The following is a 7154-nucleotide window of genomic DNA, read 5'->3' as shown; positions in this document are numbered from 1 at the left end:
CCTGGTCTTCTGGAAGAATAGCCAGTGTTTTTAACCATTGAGCCATCTCTCCAACCCCTTGTTGTACTAATTTTAAGTCTTGCATAGTTTAGTTTTCCATTGTATGACTGCACCACAACTTCACACTTTCAGTGACTCTTAGGATTTATTATTATGAGCATAGTGCTAGAGAGACAGAAGAATGTGCTTTTTATATACTTATGTATGGTACAAAAATGCAAAAGCTTCAGAAAAACAAACAATGATAGATTAAAGGGGATATGTAGGCAAACTTCTTTTCCCTAGTGATTATTGCAATATGCACCAATCTATCCCAATAACCTTCTGCGGATGAAGACTCACTTTTCCTCACATTCTGTTGGAGAGGTTTTACAGTTTTTGTCTTTCTGTGGATAATGGCAGTTACTTTCCTTTTTTAATGCTTGTGTATATATGTGTCTGGGTAAGTGTTTGCATGTGTATGTGGGTGTCTGAGAAGGCCGAAGAGGGTGTCAGAATCCTTGTGGCAGCTACAGTGTAGCTGGGCTTGTAGGAGGCTGTGAGCCTCACACTGTAAGTGTTTGGAACTCAGCTCCTCTGGAAGAGCAGCAACTCTAAGTACTCCCAGAGCCTTGCCTCCAGTCTCAACAGTAGTTTATTAATTTTATTATGTATTTCGCTGATAGCTAATGAGTGTAAGACTTTAAGACAATCCTGAAGCCATTTCTGACAATTCTGAGTCCTCTCAGCCTCTGTGCCATAGTGCTTCCCCTCCTCCCCTGGGAACCAAGGACCTAACAGCTACACTCGCACGTACTCAGTTCCTGAACAATTACCCATATACATATGCTTTGGTTCGGTCCCCTGGGAAACGGGGTCAAAATGACCTCTTACCTCATCTGATCTGGCAACAGCTCTCCAGTCAATTATTGGTAATAGTCCTTTCAAATAAGCCAATCAGAATAGTCAAAGAACAACCCCCCTTGCTTCTGTGGCCCCTTTAAAAGTAGACTGTACCCGCTATTCGAGGTCCCTCGACTTCCCGAATGCTGGGGGACCCTGTCATGACAGAATTAATAAAATCCTCATGCTTTTGCATTGGCTGTGGTGTGTGAGATGGTCTCTGAGGGTGACTCCTTCTTGGTGTTTGGACGCTAGAGTCCAACATGAGCACCTGTTTTCCTTCCTCTTTCAGGAAATTTGTATTTCTTGACCACTTTGTCTATTGACCAGAGTTTTCTGCACCACATTTATCCTTGTTCGTTTGTGATTGGTATACTTTTAGACAAACTTCTGTAGTTACGTTTGTAACATTCTTAAAACTTGTTGGCCATCTTTGTCTCATTGCTGTCATTTTCTCGCTGTGACTTCTTTTAATGCAGTAAATGTATTAGTTCTTCCTTTTTTCTCTATGCTTTTGTTTGTTGTTGAATAGAGTTCTTCTGTATTCTTTTATAAAATAATCTTTTTTCTTCTGTTTCTAAGGTTTGATAGGTACATCTTCTACATTTTGCTTTGGTTTAACTCGGACTTTTATCAACTTGGAATTAAAGCATAAAAAAGAGCTCTATTTTCCTGAAGATGGCCTGTCAGCCTAAACAATGGTATCTTCACCATACGTGGACTTTCCTCATACATGTGTGTCTGTTTTATATTTTCTACTCTATCCTATTGGTCTTTTACAAAGTTTATTGCTTTGAAATGAGAATTTTTCTTACTAACTGAGAAAGCGGAAGGATCTTTGGCTTCCTTCTCTCATGAGCAATTTGTTTGCTGTCCATCTGCATTTCCATAATAGCCTATTCAGCTCACCAAACTGCATTCATAGAACAAGCCCTTTGTGTTTTCTACAGAATTACAGTGGGCTTGTAGGTCATTTGGCAGAGTGGGCATAGTTTTGACATTAAACTGCTCCCTCCACAATAGGAAACATGGTCTCACTACTGAATTACAAACATTCTCTATATATTCTCAACAGAAATTCTTTGCTAAGTTCTGGCTTTGCAAATAATCTTTTCTGGGATTTTCATTTCATTTTTTATGAATGATTTTTAACTAAACAGTGCTTTGATTATATCCCTATCATCTTTTATTTTTATTTTATTTTGTAATATAATCTATTTATCTGTTGTTGTTTCTAGATTTTGTATAGCTATTTAAGATATCTTTGCCGAACCTTAGGTCAAGAAGATTTATTTTCCCAAGAGACTTTCTAGATTGAGGTATTTTTTACTTATATACAGAAATTTAAATATCCATCATTATTTATTGAAAATATTTTTTTACAGTATTGAATTGTGCAGCTATATTCATTGAAAATCAGTTAACTATCTCTCGTTGTAGGTCTAGTTTGGAAAAATGCCTCCTCTACTCCTTTGATCATTGTGTCTACTTTTATATATGTGTCGGGGGTACATATAATGCATATATATATATATATATAATATATCTATTTACACACACATTTATATCAGTGTCTCACTATTTGTGGCTCTTCAGCATAACTTTGAAGTAAGAAATTATAGCTGGAATAGTTTATTCTGAATGTGTCTTCTTTTTTTCAAAATAATTTTTTCTTTTCCTTTGGCATTTGCTTATTTCCATATAAATGCATAATCAGTTTCTCAAATGGAAAGCCCACTATTTCTATGTTTATATTTGCACTGAATATATATTAATTTAGAAGGATTATGGTCATAACATTGAGTCTCCTGTCTGGGGATTCATCCAAGTTTCTGCACATGGCAAAAGTTTGTTTCTGTACACTCCCAATCAGTTTTCCATTATATGAATATCCTCTGGCTTATTAGTCATAGCTGGACATCTGGTTTGGTTTCACGTGATGTTACAAATAAAACTACTTTAAAGAAGGATATAATGACTTTGTGTGCACATAAACCTTTATTTCTTTGACTTTAAATGATCTGGAATTTGGTTGCTTGGTTAAAAGGTAGCTGCATGGCTGATTTTTAAAACAAATTGTCAAATTGTTGTCTGAACAGGCTACAAGTTTTCATTCCCATCAACAGAGTATGAGCAATCCAGTTTCTCCATATCTTAACCAGCATATGAGTGACCAGGTTCCATTGTGCATTAAATGTTATTATTTTTATTTTATACATTCTGACAAGTATGCAGTGATTCTCTGGCTTAAACTCCTACTCCCACTGGCTAATGGCATGACCATCTTTTACTTTTCACACAATCATTTGCCATTTGCATATCCTTCTCTGCAAAATGTCATCTTCCTGTTTTGTGATTGAACTGTTCATTTTTTGTGGAGGCCCAAAAATGTGAGCCTATTTCCACCTTAATCAAAGGTCAGAGAGTTGGAACTTACCTCTATTCCTTCAAGGTTATTGTGTTTCTACTTCAAACAAAGGTCCCACCTAGGTGTAGCTAGAGAGCTCTGCTCTCTCAAGGTTATTGTCAACAGGTGTGGCTAATAGCCAGCAGCACACTCCAGGAATAGAGAGGTAGGCATGCTCCTAATCAAACAAGGATCCAACTAAGTTCCAGTTCCCTTAAGGAGATAACTTTGGATTCCATCCAGGGAGTGATTAGACTACAGAAAGTTTTGGTCTAGGGTGTGAGCGTGGCTTGTTTTGTTCTAGTAACAGAATGTTTAACTGTGGGGGTAGCCTGTGACCTTCAGTTGGTATGTTAATTTCCTTGTATCCTGTTAATGTAGTTTTTCGTCTTACTCCTACCTTTTGGGGTCAGGGGTATTTTAAGCAGTTGGAAATTAAACGCGGGCAAATCTCAGTACTCACTGAAATTCCGTCCCGATACTATCTTATATGATTCTCCATTTTATTATTTTCATTCGCGTCTTCATATTCTGTACTAATATTTTCTAAATCCCAGTGCCTCTACCCTGGCAAGAAGTATTTTTGTCAAGGCTGGTCCCTGAAAATTTTATTCTATTGTAAGAATTTTGTGTTATTCTAAATACTAGTCATTTGGAATATCTATAGTTTAAAAATTCTCTTCTGATTTGTAACTGTGGTCTTACCTTCTTAACATGACTGGAATCCATCTTTTAAAGATAATGAAGTTCAGTTTAATGGCCTTTCCGGTCCTAGTTTGGTTATTCTGATAAATACCATGACCAAGAACAACTTGGAAAGGTATGGTTCCTTTCAACTTAAAGGTTACAGTCTATCTTCCAGGGTAGCCAAGGTAGGTAGCCAAGACAAGTGCTCAAAGAGGTTTGCCAACCAGGTACGTGGAGGCAGAAAGTAAAGCAGAATCCAGGTAAGAATGCTTCTTACTGACTTACTCAGATACAAATATATACTGTCTTCCTATGTAGCCATTCCTGGCTTGGAACTTGCTGTATATACCATGTTGGCTTCAAACTCAAAGATATTTGTCTCTGCCTCCAAGATCTTGGATTAGAGACTTCCAAGTTCAGCACCCACTTTTATGTAACCCGGGCCTGTGTGACCATGGATGGTACTACCCACAGTAGACTGAACCCTCCTCTATCTACTAGGGATCAGGAATGCTCACAGGGACCAGAGAAAATGGCTCAATGGGTAAGAGCGCTTGCTGCTCCTTCCGAGGATCTGGGTTTGGTTCTGGTTTCCACACCGTAGCTCCCAGGTGTCTGTAACCCCAGCTTCAAGACAGATATGCTTTGCCTTCTACCGACCTCAGAGGGTACCAGGTCTGCATGTGATGCACATACATACATGTAGGAAAAACATTCATACATACAAAACAAAGGAAATCGTGGGGGAAAAAAGGTTTTTGGAAAATGCTCATGGAGCAGTCTCACAGCGGCAATCCTCAACGGACGTTCCCTCTTCTTGGTGTGTCAACTCTAAAACCAAGATTAGCTTTTGTATTTCATCTGTGGACTATGTGTTTTGGCCAAATCCAAAAGCATCCTAAGGATCTTCTCTTATGACTCTGCCCCTCTAAAAGCACTCCAGTTTTCTTTTTATATTTAAGTCCATCGTGCATTTGGAATTACTTTTGAACAAGGTATGAAAGGGAAGTGGTTTGTTGTTGTCATTTGTTTTCTGGAGGAGTTCTTGTTGCCTATGGTTAGCCGATTATACTAACACCATTTATGCTAGTTTAGCAACAGGTTATATAAATGTTCTAGAACACAACACACACACACACACACATACACACACAAATGCACACACATGGTGGGAGCAGATCTAGCTATCAGAACAAAGACAAAAGTTGACTTACTCAATGCCTAAGTACACTATTGGCTACAGCAGTAAGAAATGCTGTAGATGGGTGAATTTCTCCAGCTACGTTATTGGGGTAGAATGGAGAGAGAAAACTTCAGCAGCTGGGATCCAGGTAGACACAGTTAGTCAGGACATCATGACTTCACATTTAGTGGTGGGGATCACTTTTTGCAGCCCCCTCAAGCCTATAAAAATGTGAAACCAGGCCGGGCGGTGGTGGCACACGCCTTTAATCCCAACACTCGGGAAGCAGAGGCAGGCGGATCTCTGGGAGTTCGAGGCTAGCCTGGTCTACAAGAGCTAGTTCCGGGACAGGCACCAAAGCTACAGAGAAACCCTGTCTCGAAAAACCAAAAAAAAAAAAAATAGTGAAACCACTGTGTTGTCCAGACTATTGCTGAGCAGCTGCAATGTCCGTCAGGACAGCTACAATGTCTGCCAGGACTGTCTAGTCTTTTGACAAGACACATACAATGCTTATGCACACGTCACTGACATGGGGCAATGAGACAAAATCATTGCATAGAGCATGTCACTGAGTGGAGGAGGGGCAATTTGATTTTGACAGAAAATATGAGAATCCTCACAGAAAGTGAAATAAGATGTGAAGGAAGTATCAGGCTTACGCCATAGACTGCTGTCAGGGAAGCTTCCTCTTGTTTTCAAATTTACTTTAACCTGCTCATCTTACAAAAATGCCTAGTTTTAGGGTCTTGGTTCAGAATTGACAAGGTTTTGTTTCTCTCATTAAAAGAGACTAACTATTTCAAGTTTTAAAACATACACGTGTTGTCACCATGAGTTCACTCAGCTTGACCTGCTTGAGGTCACTTTAAAAATGCTATGCACATTACATTACTACTTCCGGAGGGCACCCACACTCAGAAGACAGGGGGTATTGTCCCAGTCACTGGTTGTTAGTAAACTGTACTTTCTAGCATCAAGCCTAAACTTGTAGAAATATTCCTTTCCAGAGAATGTTGTTCCTTGGAGCCGTTTACCACCTCTGGCTTGCATAGTCTTTCCACCTCCTCTTCATAGTTCCCTGAGCCTTGATCAAAGGTCATGATACAAACCTTCCCACTTGAGAGCTCGGAGCTTCAAATCTCTCATTCTCTGTGTGCTGTTCCATTGTGGGTTTCTGTGTTAATTACTGTTTACTTCAAAAAGAAACCTTTCTGTTGAGGGTTCAGTGATGCCCTGATCTACGGGCACAGAAGGCTGTTGGGGATTGGTTTTTGCATCTAGAAAGAATGCAACTGATGCACACATGAAGAATACCAGCATACATCAGACCTCTACAAGTTCAAACCTAACAAAATCCCAGAATGGAGAAGAGGAATGGGCACAATTTTTTTTTTCTTCCTTGTAAGACAAATTTATCTTCTGCCAAAAGCTCCTCTGGTCTTGTTCTCTGTTTGAATGTTACTCTGGAGTTGGGGGAGGTAAATTGGGGTATGAGGAAAGTCCTAAGGTAACAGGGAGAAATAGTGAGGGAAGGAATTGATACAGAGATTAACCCAGAAATACAACCCTGCCACAGAGGACTGTGTGGCCAAATAACCTTCGGTGTAATTAACTTTTCAGCCCTGCAGGCTTCAGCCCACTGCTAACTCTGAGAAAACAGTGATTGAATTTGGTCATGTTATGACTTAGAAAAAATGTAATTTTGTGGTTAGTTTGTCTATATACACTTTCCCCAAGTCAGCGAAACAGACAGTTCATCTGATGTTCTCTTTCCTATACTTTCCTGTTCATAAACCACCAGAGGCAACAGATGGAGCCCAGACTCCTGCCCTGGACCCCCGTCACCCATCTCTACAGGGGAGGGGTTCCGAACACGTACCAATTTTTAAAAAAATTTCTCAAAGGTGCTCCATAATCAAGGCAGTTTGCAAACACTGGGGTGATTCAGCTTATAAACACTGTAGCATTTATTTCCAACCCCTCCTGAGAATA

This window comes from Microtus ochrogaster, unplaced genomic scaffold (assembly GCF_000317375.1).
Source record: "Microtus ochrogaster isolate Prairie Vole_2 unplaced genomic scaffold, MicOch1.0 UNK135, whole genome shotgun sequence".
Classification (NCBI taxonomy): Eukaryota; Metazoa; Chordata; class Mammalia; order Rodentia; family Cricetidae; genus Microtus; species Microtus ochrogaster.
Note: the sequence above shows the minus strand (reverse complement) of the source record.